Here is a 13,764-nt window from a genome sequence, read left to right as displayed (position 1 = left end):
TGCAGGACACCTGCCAGCAAGGCTCCACTCATGTCCCACTCATGTCCCCTTGCACCCCCACCCCCCAGCACTGAGGGACACCTGCCAGCAGGCCCCCACTCATGTCCCCTTGCACCCCCACCCCCCCAGCAGTGCAGGGCACCTGCCAGCAGGCCCCCACTCATGTCCCCTTGCACCCCCACCCCCCAGCAGTGCAGAGCACCTGCCAGCAGGCCCCCACTCATGTCCCCTAGCACCCCCATCCCCCAGCACTGAGGGGCACCTGCCAGCAGGCCCCCACTCATGTCCCCCAGGACCCCCACCCCCAGCAGTCAGGGGCACCTGCCAGCAGGCCCCCACTCATGTCCCCTTGCACCCCCACCCCCAGCAGTCAGGGACACCTGCCAGCAGGCCCCCACTCATGTCCCCTTGCACCCCTACCCCCCATCAGTCAAGGGCACTTGCCAGCAGGCCCCCACTCATGTCCCACTCATGTCCCCTTGCACCCCCACCCCCAGCAGTCAGGGGCACCTGTCAGCAGGCCCCCACTCATGTCCCCTTCAACCCCCACCCACTAGCAGTCAGGGGCACCTGCCAGCAGGCCCCCACTCATAACCCCTTGCACCCCCACCCCCAGCAGTGAAATGGCGATCTCATGACACAAACCAAAAGTCAACTATGTACATCAACACATGTCCGCCACACGAAGGCAGGCGGTAGCGTCCCTGCGCATTAAGAAAATGTGCGCTAAAAAAAAGCACGTATATACAGCTCTGATGAATGTCCCATACTGTGGCCCTCTAGGACAAATGACGTGCAAAGGGGTACGCGACAAACACGGACACCCGCTGTGTCAAAAATAGCATGTATTTCGGGGGTGCGCAGGAAGTTTTCCACGCGATTGGGCCTGGGCGAGCGGGGTACGTGTATTACTGGGGTGGGCGGGGAAGTACAGGAGGCAAATGCGCGGAACGCCCACACGCACGCGCCAAAAAAGACGCGCTAATCCGGAAACACGTACGCCAGCAGGAAGCAGGCGTACGTGGACCCGCGCAGCATAAAAGTGCACGCAAACAACAAGCAAGCTCAGACGCCAGGATGAACATACCTTTCCTAGCAGCAGTGGTCGTGGGATACCGCAGGAGGAGGAGGAGGATAGTCAGGCCCATAATTTTCACACCCAGAACAAGCCTTTTTGGCATGCCTGATGACCAGGTGTATGGGAGGTACAGGTTTCCACCTCACATAATACTCTAGCTGGTCAGTGAGTGGGAGGATGACCTCACATCACCCACCCTCTGCTCCCAAGCACTCAGCCTCCTGGAGAAGGTCCTCAATGTACTGCACTTTTTGGCCACCGGATCATTTCAGCAGACAAGTGCCATAGTGGGGGGGTGTCACAGGCCACGCAGTCACGCTACCTACACCAGGTCTTGGCCATCATGACTGCACGCCCATCAGTCCACAGGCACATATACCTGCCCAGAACACCTGCAGAAAGGCAGGCTGCCGTCCAGGATTTCTACGGGGTGGCACAATTCAAAGTCCTAGGTGCCATTGATTGCACCCATGTGGCTCTACGTCCCCCCAGGGCATCAGAGCACATTTATAGAAACCGCAAGCACTGGCATTCCATCAACGTGCAGGTAGTATGTGATGCCAAGGGAATCATCACCTCAGTATATGCCAACTATCCAGGGTCCACCCACGAAAGTTTCATTTACAGAATGTCAACCCTAAACCAGGACCTAGAAGCTGGGCGGCATGGCGATACATGGCTGCTTGGTGAGTATAAATGCCACAGCACATGCATGCATGCCAGATACTGAGTAATGTCACAACCCCACTAATGATACCCATAACCACCTCCCCAGGGGACAGTGCCTACCCTCTGAGCACCCACATGATGACGCCAATTCGTAACCCCTCCACGCCACCCGAGGTAAGATACGAAACAGCCCATATTGCAACCTGGGGCATAGTGGAGCGCACATTCGGAGTGCTCAAGTCACGCTTTCGCTCCCTTGACCGTTCTGGCGGGCAGCTGTTATACGCTCCCCCAGTAGTGTGCAGGATCATAGTGGCAGCATGTGTCCTGCACAACGTTGCAACATGCCGGGGCCTGCCGGTGGACATGGTGGTGCCCCCACATCCCCAACCGCATGCACGCCCGCTGCGCATGGGAGGGGAAAGGGCACGGGGTGAGGCAGCCCGAACACAGCTGGTGGCTAATTACTTCATTTAGAATCACACCCCTGTGGAGTGCACACAGCCCTGCCACATACCAGCTGACAATCAATGAGGATGACATAAGGGACAGTCAACTGTCACAACCATACCAGCCTGAAATTGGTCACCTGGAAGTGTCACAATGTGTGCATCCCTACCCACAGAAACACCACCAATGCTGTGTCATCAAAAGACACATATGCTGCTAAATGCATTACCCACTTGCAAAATACAACATGAGAACAGTGCCATGTCACCCACCCCCTCCCCAGCACAGCCACCCAACACACCATGGCATGTCATGCTACGTGAGAGCAAACAAAGAAATCCAGAAAACCTGACACACGTGTCACAAAGTACAGTGCCCCTAATGGAAACTGGCCACACACAATATGCTCCTAGTAATGTTGAACTAACAACACACATGACCAAATACTTACCAACAATACAATGCAGCTACACAAGCACAAACACAACTAAAACATGACAGTACTAAGTTAAAGTAGTCGTAGTCTTACAACCTGAATATGCCACCACATCGCCCCCTTCCGACTGTAGTCTTGCAGGCTTCAAAACTTGTCTGTGTACTGCATACAACATGAACTCCATCTCCAAACTAGACGGGCATGGGAAGACATGAGGAATGAACCTGCAAATTTAGAGGGAGACATGGAAGCAGAAGCATACATAATTCCAACATGCAGTGTACAATACAACAGCAATATACACAAGGAATGTCTACACAGTATTGACTACAGACTGCCCACACAGCTCATGGGAGCCCAACATCACTGTGTACATCACTGTCACTTGGTCACACCCTTTGCAAGCCAATGGAAACGGGAAGCAGGAGGGGTGTGTGTCTAACGAACCCAAGCATCGAACCCAAACTCAGGACAAGCCTGCATGTGCCCAGCTGGAATACAGTGGATTCCCACAGAAGCCACACAAGGCAACACACTGTCAAAAAATATTCAAAAATGGCCACGTGGGGGGGGGGGAGGCCACCCAGGAGGTCCGAGGACAGGGTGCGCACCAACAGCTGCCTGTGTGTATGTTGGGAAAAAAAACACCTCCATGGGCTAATGGCCTGCACGGCTATGCCAATGTGTGAGAACTGCTGCTGTCGCTCTCATCACCCTCTGCTGCTGCCACAGGAGGTGGTGTTGCTATGGGAGGCAGCCCACGCAAAGCCCTGGTATGGTCCTCCATGGCAGCAAGCATGCGGGTGTGGAAGGTCTCGTTCTGGAGGATTATAGTGCGGAGATCCCCATGCAGCACCTGATGTGATGCCCGGATCTCCTCCCGATTTGCCTGCATCTCAGCTGAGAGCGAACGTGTGAGCCGCTCCAGCTGCTGTTCTGTCCTCAAGTTAGTGGAAGTCTCAAGGTCAACAAGAGTCTCCCTGAGGTGATGGAGTTCTACCCTCAGGGCTTCCCAGTGGCCTTGGGACTCTATTGATATCGATTGGCATAGATTCTCCAGTGCCGCCCGTCTGTCCCTGTTGGACGCCAACATGTCCTCCCTGTGTGATTGGCAAATGGAGTCTGTTGCCTGCTGTAGTTGCTCCATCTGCCTTTCAGGGGGGACAATGGAAGTGGCCACCCTCTCCAATGCTTGAGCTATCATCTGAACTGATGCTGCCTGTTGTGTTGCCATACCGTACATGGATTGTTCCCATGCAGTATTGCCTGGTGGCGTACGGCCACCACGTCGGCGGGCACCTCACCTGTTTGGGGCAAGGCGATCTGCGCCTTGCTGTGCCGGCACTGCCTGAGACTGCAGGTCTGCATTCCCCCTCTGATCTGCTGGCCCAGGAACAGGATCAGATGTTGTGGAGTGTGACCCTGCACCCGTAACCGCCAAAGGCTGACTAACCAACACTGAAATCCCCATAGAGAGTTCTACCCCTGGTGCAGGTGGGTTGGACAGAACAGAGCCCCTTCCAGAAACACTTACCTGCAACGCCACATAGGTCTCATCATCCGAATCAGCACCCGAATAGAGGTCTGGGGAGGTGCACTCAGAGACACCCCTTGATAGAATCGTCTGCAGCAACAATGGGTTCTCACACACCACCACACCACGTCCCCCACTGGTGCCGGTTGTGCCTCAGGTTCCTCCCGGGTCTGCACCATCTCCTCAACCTCAACAGCATCAAGTGCATCATCCCCTGCTAAAACATGAAAGACAAAAAATGGAAACAGGCATTAGCACCATAGCACACAAATAGGCCTGACAAGCTACAGAACCAGTACATGATTTACACATGTCCCACATGACTATAACCCTCCCATGCATGCACTGTCACAGAGTTGGAAGGGGAGGCAAAAATCGGACACTGATGACACGAAGATGGAAGAGCAACACATTTGCTACATGCTGGGTTGCACTGCCATCACACATTGGCCTGTGAGTGGCATGTCCTAAACACATAAATGACACATGCCATCACACAGATGGCATGTACCATAGCCATGGTACATTCCACAAGTACATCCATATGTCAGTGAATGAGTACTGTCACACATCCATGTGAGATGGACATGAAGAGATTAAAAATGCCACATAGTGTGAAAAGATACGCCATGTGCCACACACTGCAACACATCCAGTGTACAAAAATACAGTGATTGCAGGGCCATGTACACATCAATGGTTGTGCACTTCAACATGACAGGAAACAACTAGCATGTTTCACATTCAAACAGGCCCAAAAAATCATGTGATCAGGACAATACTCATTCAGCCTGAATGGTCAAATCATTGAACTACCAAGGTGACACATGTGGGCCAATGTGGGGTTCTTCAATGACAGAAGCATGTCACATATGTCACAATAGGGCTGAGGAATGTGTTGCAAAAGTGGGAGAATTGAAACAATCAGCCTGAAAGAACACTGAAAAATACAAACAATGTTGTTGCATGATGCCACCTCAAGGGCAACTGCCGTAATGTCGCGCTAAATTACTACTGTGGGCAGAAGGGATACTGTCGCACCCAAATTCAAGGCCGCAGAATGTTTTGGATGAAGCACATGGGTGACCCATACTACTCGGTCACACACACCCTCACCTGCCACTCAATCAGATCCCGTCACCTAAACAACATACATATGCATTACGCACAAACGCATGGGCACTCACCGGACAATGTGTCATAATCGGGTAGTTCTCCCACACCTCAGATCTGTTCCTCTGTGATGAAGGTCTCAGCAACAGACTCCTGTTCAGTGAGTTTGTTGTCCTCTTGTGGAGACCCACCGCCAGTCACCAGAGTAGCGGCATGACTTGAGGCCAGCTTGTTCTTTGCTCTGCGTTTCAGGTCGTTCCACCGCTTGTAGCAATCATCAGCTGAGCGCCTCACAAATCCAAGGGCACTTATGTGGTTGGCGATAGTCTGCCAGTGTGCCTTATGTTGACCAGGTGTGGTCTTGGACCCTGCAGTCACCACCATTTTGTGGCTATGTGCCAATCCATAGCTCACAAGTGCATCAAGTTCCGAATCATTGAAGCAAGGCTTCCTTGAGGTACCGGAGTGTGTAGCTGTGCCTGGGGTCTCAGCCTGTCGTGCCAGAGCACCCTTCTTCCTCTTTTTAGAGGGTGGAGCAGAGCCAGAGTGGCTAACGCCGCTCTGGTCAGTAGGGGCAAAATCACCGGTGGACTGGGTTGTTGGAGTGTGCGAATGCACATTGACCATAGGACTTGGTGCAGGCATTGTCTGAAGTGTGATATTGGCAGGGGGAACATCAGTATGATGGACCAGGCCCGACACTGTCCTGGCTGGGAGAGTCAGAGCTGGGGCGGATGGAGCTGCAGCTGCCCCTGCCACCTCACCACCTGCATACTTGGGGCAGCAGATGACATAGCTGCCCCAGATCCACGTGGCTTGGTGACAACTTGCACCGCCACATGTGGCTTGGACTTGCTGACAGGTCAGGTGCCACAATGGGCTGGTCCAACAAGGACTGAGCTGGGATGGTCTCAGCCACGTTTCCCTCAACCATGGGGGGGGCATGGGTGTCCCTGATTGGTCCTCCACACATGGGTGTATAGCGGAACCCTGCAAATCCCAGCCACGTCCCATACCGCGCCCACCACGTCCACCTTTTGAAGGTCGGCCACCTTTGCCTCCCTTACCGCTTGGTCGCCTCCCAACCATGGCACTGATGTTGTTGTGCGTATGGGAGGAGCAGTAAACTATTGTCCTGGGCAATTGGGGGTCAAAGGGGTAGGGTACTAGATGGAATTCGTACCCTAGTGCTCTAACAAGGCCGTCTGTGACCCCTGGGGGAGGATGACGGGTCACGCAACGCACAGGCAGCCCAAAAACAAAAAATAAACGTGTATGCCACCCCTCGTAGACCAAGTGCGTGGAAAAATGAACCCGCACTACGCTGTGGCACCCAGAAACACAAAAATAAGCGTATGCGTGATACACGCATCCTACAATGACCTCTGAAGGGGTAAGCGACACACGGGGCAAGCACAGTTGCTAAGTACGTGCGGAACTCACCGTCTGCCTGGAAAAAGAACGTGAAAAATATGCGCGTTGACAATACCCCCGCCAAAAGAAGAATTGTACGCTGTCTGAGGAGACAGGACAAAAGGAGAAGTGAACACTGTTTGAGGAAACGGGCCCAAAAAAAGTAGAAAAATGAAAGCTGCCAGTAACAGGGAGTACGAACTTGAAACGCTGTGAAGTAATCGCGTGTGAACCGACAAGAAGTACAGAATCCACCCACTCGCTCTCCACAAAAAGCACGTACAAGGAAATGGCGTCCTACACGTACCTTTTAAACCGGCCCACACGTACACGTCACTTACGCGTGTACGCGCCCTATCCTCCAATTACACGCGCTGACACTCGGACGTGCAGCTTTTCCATGTGTGCTCTGTCATCACGTACTATGAGGGAAACACCCACGCGCGTCATGTCACAGACGCGCTTACGCGCTAAGGGCCTTTGGTCCAATGAAATTGCGTATGTGCTCTGACTCGATTACGCGCTAAGGGCCTTTCCTCGAAATACACGCTAACGTGCAAGATTGTCACGTGCCAAATCACTCCGTATCAAGCTGGCCACGCGTTCACACACGGAAGACCACGCTCCTGCCCAGAAGGCCGAATTACTGCCCCCCAGAGCCCCGAGCACGCTCCCACCTGCCATCTGCTGCTGCCTGATTGCCTGCTGCCCACGTCTCCTGCCATTTGCTGCATGCACGTCAGCCAGGGGTGCTGTTGCTGTGACCACCCCTGCTGGAACTGAAGACTCCCGACTAGGATTCCATCGCTCCACAGCCCAGCCCCAGGACCCAGTTTCCCACCCACTCCTGCCTCTGGGGTTGCCATGTCCAGCACTACACCATCTGGCGGCACTGGCAACCCCCAGCCAGAGAGGCAGAGGGCCACCAGCTTCACTGCCACCGAAGTTGGTGTCCTGGTGGAGCAAGTCCTGGGGCAGTATGATGCCTTCTTCTGAAGGTCGCGCGCTGACAAGGAAGGACAGACCAGGATCTGAACAGACATTGTGACTGCCATCAACGCGGATGGGGTGGCAGTCTGCGAATTCCATCATGTCAAGAAGCGCTGGGAGGACTTCAGGTCCAGGACCCTCAACAAGGCCCGGCGCCTCTTGAAGGCAGCGGATGCTAAGGGGCGCCGGGGCCACCTGTTGGAAGACCAAATGAGGTTCCTGGAACGCGTATGCCCAGCGCTCCATGTCCAGGTCCTTGAGAGGCACACCCGTCTGGAGTCGAGCGGTAAGTGTACATGCATACTGATTGGAAGCTGTGCGTGTGGTGGTGTGCCAATAGTGTGCAGGTTGCACATGTGGTTTTGTAGGGCCATGTATGGATGTGTATGTACAGGGCCGTGAGGCTGACACATGCAAGTCCTTTCATGTGTGAGACACATGGATGGTGCATTTGTGGGTAAGCATGCAGGCCACGCTGTTGTATGTGTATGGATGGTGCTGGCTGTTGTGATATGGCTGTGGAATAGCTCATGTGTGTGATTTGAAATGACATGTGTGTTGGGGATTGTGATGCCATGTCTGAAGTTTGACAGTGACACTTGTGTGCAACTGTCATGTGTGTATGAGTCCATTGTACAGTGCCCTGATGCCTGTGTCCTATCTCTCCCTGTCTGCAGCGTTGACTGATGAAGAGGGCAGAGAGGGTGCTGTGGAGCACAGCGGCAGGGATCGCACCGCCAGCCGGAGATGCAAGGCCCGGCACCCCTCCCAGGTTGTCATCTCGTCGGGGAGTGAGGAGTCCGGTGCCTCGTCCCAGGTCGCAGCTGCCGAGGGGAGGTCAAAGAGGCGGAGGTCGGAGTTGGACTCCTCGGCAGCAGAAGGGGCAGCTGAGACCCCACAGGGCCCGACGGAGGAAGATGGCATGGAGTCATCCATGTTGGTGGGGGGTTTAGTGGAGGAGGAGGCCGTGCAAGGGACAGAGACGGGGTCTGGAGGTGGGGATTCCACTGGTGCTAGTGGTGCAGTGCAGGGGCAGGGACAGGAGGCAGCACAGGCCGCCGCGGAGGTGCCTGTGTGTAATCCTGTCCCCGATCCTGTGACTGCATCATCCTGCACCAGCAGGCATACCTACATCCAGACCCGTTTTCAGGCAGGGGATGAGCTTACGACAGCTGGCCTGCCTCTGCTTGCAGACGTGGCTATCCGGGACTTAGTTGAGCCTGTCCTGGGTGGTGTGGCGTTGCGTCAACGGGCAATGCAAGGCGAAATGCAGTCTTTTCATGGGGAGACTGCATGTCGTCTCGAATGGCTCGTTGACCACGTCGACCTACTGGGACAGGTCACCAGGGCCGGATTCCTCCGTTTGCTGGGCCTTGTTCCGACCCCCTCCTCACCTGAACCCCCTATACGCCAGTCGTACTCCGTGCCATCTTCCCACCCATGTGTCACCTGGGTGCCCTGTGGAGCTGCCTCTGACCCTGCGGCCAGGCTGGTGGAGGACACATCCCTTCCACAGTCGGGAGTCAGTTGTCCAGCAGGGGTGGCCACCTCAACAACTGCACCCCAGCCGGAGGATGATGTGCAGGCAGCAAGAGCCAGGGCACGGGCAGAGGCACAGCAGTGGCAGCAACAAGGTGGGAGCCATGATGGCTCAGGGCCTTCGTCATCTGAGGGGCAGGCATCGGCCAGAGGGCAGGAGGACCCAGGACAGGAAGTGTCTTCTGTGTAGCAGTGGTTAGGCCATGCCATAGATGCGGAGCGGCAGCGGGCAGAAGAGGCACGGCTCATGATGGTCAGGGCGGAGAACTCCATGCGGAGGGCCCTGAGGCGAGCCGACTGCCTCGAGGCAATTCGCAGGGAGTTGGAGGAGAACATGTCGTCATCCCTGCGAACCCTCGGGCCATGGAAGAGGACCGCCTCCGGGACATTGAGCAGGAGTTCGATGATGCCCTGGCCCGGGACATCCAAAAGTGAGCCGTCAGACTAGCCCGCTGCCCTTGTAAATAGTTAGTGTTAGGTTTCCTTTGGTTTTTTTCTTTATTTTGGTTGCGCTTGGACAATGCACCACGTTTCTGTATATCGTTTTTCATTAGGTAGTATTTTTGATAGGTTTCATTTCTTCAGTTGGGATCATGGACCCTGGATTGTTCATCTGTATATAGTTCACTATTGGATTCATCTCTTTTTTTTTGCATTTCCCCATGGAGCAATGGTTTTCACTTTTGTTTTTCCCTTGGATTTGCTTTGTTGGACTGTAACTTTGGACACCTTTCCTTTGGATTATGATTTCTTGTTTTTCATTATTTTACAGACATGCAGCTTTTCTTTTTTTATTCCCATTGTTGTTTGTTTGATTTTAAATCCATTCATGTTGCGTTTAATACATTTTTTCTTCATACTTCGATGTGTGGTATTATCTCATTGGTTTCATGCATGTCATGATATGGGTTTTCACATTCACTTGCAACCATTGTGTGTGTGACGGACATGTGTTAATTTACATACTTGCCATTGGGGTTGTATCATGTAATTGCCTTTTCTATGTGGGTGGATGCAATACTTGGTTGGGTCTTTGGGCTGGGGAGGCTGGCCATAAGGGCCATGATTGAGGATCGTCATGACCTGGGGGCATGGGGACATGAGTGGGGGCCTGCTGGCAGGTGCCCTGCACAGCTGCAGGGTGGGGGTGCAAGGGGACATGAGTGGGGGCCTGCTGGCAGGTGCCTTGCACAGCTGGGGGGTGGGGGTGCAAGGGGACATGAGTGGGGGCCTGCTGGCAGGCGCCCTGCACTGCTGGGGGGTGGGGGTACAAGGGGACATGAGTGGGGGCCTGCTGGCAGGCGCCCTGCACTGCTGGGGGGGTGGGGGTGCAAGGGGACATGAGTGGGGGCCTGCTGGCAGGTGCCTTGCACAGCTAGCGGGTGGGGGTGCAAGGGGACATGAGTGGGGGCCTGCTGGCCGGAGCCCTGCACTGCCGAGGGGTGGGGGTGCAAGGGCACATGAGTGGGGGCCTGCTGGCAGGTGCTCTGCACTGCTGGGGGGTGGGGGTGCAAGGGGGTAATGCGTTGGTGATCACTAGTGCAAGGTGACATTGGCTTGGCTGGGGGGCATGCCCATGGTGGATGGGCTGCCTGTGGGACATTACCAGGGGTGCAGGGTAGTCCCCTGTGGTGTGGGCTGCCTGCAGGGGCCGTGGAGGGTGTAGAGGGAACACCTGGGAGGACCCACATTGCCAATTCATGTGTAGGACTCCCCTGCACCCCCCAAATACACGTACCCCACTCGCACAGGGCCTATCACGTGTGAAACTTCCCACGAAGCCCAGAAATACATGTACCCTGCTGGAATCGCGTGTGAAACTTCCCGCGAAGCCCAGAAAAACACGTACCCCACTCGCACAGGGCCTATTGAAATCGCGTGTGAAACTTACTGCGCACCCCCGTAATACACGTTCCCCACTCGCACAGGCCCTTTCGCGTGTGAAAGTTCCCGCGAACCCCAGAAATACATGTACCGTGCTGGAATCGCGTGTGAAACTTCCTGCGCACCCCAGAAATACACGTACCCCACTCGCACAGGGCCTATCGCGTGTGAAACTTCCTGCGAACCCCAGAAACACACGTACCCTGCTGAAATCGCGTGTGAAACTTCCCGCACACCCCCGAAATACACGTACCCCACTCGCACAGGGCCTATCGCGTGTGAAACTTCCTGCGCACCCCAGAAATACACGTACCCTGCTGAAATCGCGTGTGAAACTTCCCGCGCACCCCTGAAATACACGTACCCAGGCCAATCGCGTGTGAAACTTACTGCGCACCCCCGTAATACATGTACCCCACTCGCACAGGCCCATTCGCGCGTGAAAGTTCCCGCGAACCCCGTAATACAAGTACCCTGCTGAAATCGCGTGTGAAACTTCCCGTGAACCCCAGTAATACAAGTACCACACTCGCACAGGCCCTTTCGCGTGTGAAACTTCACGCACACCCCAGTAATACACGTTCCCCGCTTGGCGTTTGCTGTTTGGCAGCCCTGTAAACTGGTCCAGGGTTAGCGCAGCCCTTTGCGCTGAATTGGGAATTTTGATGGCTTTTCCTTGTGCAAGGGCGTTCTTGGGGGCGTAACTGGCACTGCGCCACTCTGCGCCACGGCTGGTTTTGGAGGCTAAAATCCATGAATATGCTGTGCATGGAAATCGAATTTAGCGCACGCGGCTGGCACAGGCATTCGCACACGCACACTGTGCGCCAGCCGCGTGCGCCACTTTTGTGCGAAATTCTATGAATTACCCTGTAAATGTGACAGCACAACACATGGACAGCGGCCAAAACACTGTGTTGCACACACAGTCTAGCTGCACTAGGTAAACCCTCTCCCATATGGCGCTGTCATGAGGTAAGCGGCTGGAGCGTGGGTGTCAAAACAACGGACTCTACAAGGAGCAGGTCCATTCCAGGCCTCTCACCCACACTTACCTCCTAAATGCCCTTTGATGACTTCACTTTAACCTTACATTTCACCAAATTCCATGCGTATACTTAATCGCAAACGCAGTCCCCTAGTACCAGAAATCATGCAGTCGAGTATCCTGTATTTGTAGACATCGCAGGGGTCAGCACATCCGGTGTGCAATGAATGAGCCTCAATCTGGGAGAACCACCTTACTGATCATGGTGTCTCCCCTGCCAGATAAGTATACTCTTGACTGAATAAGGACTCAATAAGTCCAATGCGTGCGGGTGCCAAAGATATGGTGTTTCCGGGTCTAGAGGTGGGACTTTCTCAGGAACAGCCAATTAATTGAATGAGTTGCTGCTGCCTGCCAATAGAAACTCTGCATTGGTATCCCGCAGCAGCGCTGTAAAGAGATCACTCTACAGTGGACATAGCCCGACATAAATTCAACTAACACAATGCATTGGTGCATACAAAACAAAATATAACGGCTATCTAGTTCTGTACATTTATTTTGCTCCAACTTCGGAGCTTCACACAGCTCGCCGGCAATAGCAGAAGGCCAGCAGACAGGGGCGTAGGAGACGCATAACATCTGGGGGGCGCAGGGGACACGTTGGGGACTTTGCTACAGACACAATCCACAGAGGAAAATTAACTGTCAATTTATTTGTAGTGAGTGATGATCATGCACAATTGTTCAAAAAACCACATTTCTTTTGCACGCTCTGTACGCATGTCAAATTCTGTTGCTATTGTTTGTATGTCAACCAGTTCCATTATATCTTTGTGTATATTGCACACACAAACATGATTGAGTCTAATGTGTAATGTGAATATTGGCGAGGAGGCTCAAGACAGACAACAAGCTCATCTGTGCAATTTAGGATGCAAGCGATACAAAAGACAGACAAATGAGAGTTTTAACAGGATAATACCCACAGCAGAAGCACAGGTGTTTCAAGTGTCAAAGGTTAATCACATTTGCAACAGCAGTGTATTTTTAATCAGAGCACATGTGAATTGCACATGGGATAAAGTATATTGCAGTCACCGACCGAGGAGAGCCATGACCACATACAGGAACGAAGCTGAAGCTCAAATCAAGGTCAAGAAACATACACTATACTACACTTTTGCGTGTCGTAGCAGAGTAAAAACCGCTTAAAATGCATGGTCACCCACTATCTGCTTTAATATTTGCAAGCAAATTCGAATTGTGGAAGAGAAACTGGCAGAGAGAGCCAGAGCACATTGAGGAGGGGGGAGGGGGGGCAGCTATCTGTCCTGCCTTATTTAGTCCAGTCTGCATGAACACCCAAAACTGTGAGAGGTTATATAGGACGGCAAAGGCAGAGCCTCAACAGGAATGCAGGGTAATCCACAGAGAGTGAATGTTATACAGCATGCGAACCTACCTACGTAGCCCCCAGAGGCGACTTCCTCACATCAAGGCACTCAGTTGAAAACTGTGCTTGTGAAAGAGGCTACAATGAGAGCACCCAAAGCTGCTTCATGTCATTACAGGAAATAGGAGCGTGTAATTAATTAATGAACGATTGCTTTCAAGCAAACACATATTCTTTCAGCAGAGGTGAAAAACCCAGCACATGCTGAACCCGA

General features: G+C 53.5%; 1 protein-coding gene and 1 non-coding gene across 2 annotated transcripts in view; one reads left to right on the top strand and one right to left on the bottom strand.

The window, feature by feature from the left end:
• Positions 1-13,764, top strand: part of LRRC49 (leucine rich repeat containing 49) — a 1,414,487-nt gene that overhangs the window by 1,236,274 nt on the left and 164,449 nt on the right. The window lies entirely within an intron of this gene.
• On the bottom strand, positions 12,225-12,383 carry LOC138505317 (U1 spliceosomal RNA). Its single transcript, XR_011280128.1, has one exon. It is a non-coding gene; the product is annotated as a U1 spliceosomal RNA (small nuclear RNA).

This window comes from Ambystoma mexicanum, chromosome 11, assembly GCF_040938575.1.
Source record: "Ambystoma mexicanum isolate Mex_15411 chromosome 11, UKY_AmexF1_1, whole genome shotgun sequence".
In the NCBI taxonomy this organism is placed as follows: domain Eukaryota; kingdom Metazoa; phylum Chordata; class Amphibia; order Caudata; family Ambystomatidae; genus Ambystoma; species Ambystoma mexicanum.
Note: the sequence above shows the minus strand (reverse complement) of the source record. Positions and strands in the feature narration are given on the sequence as shown.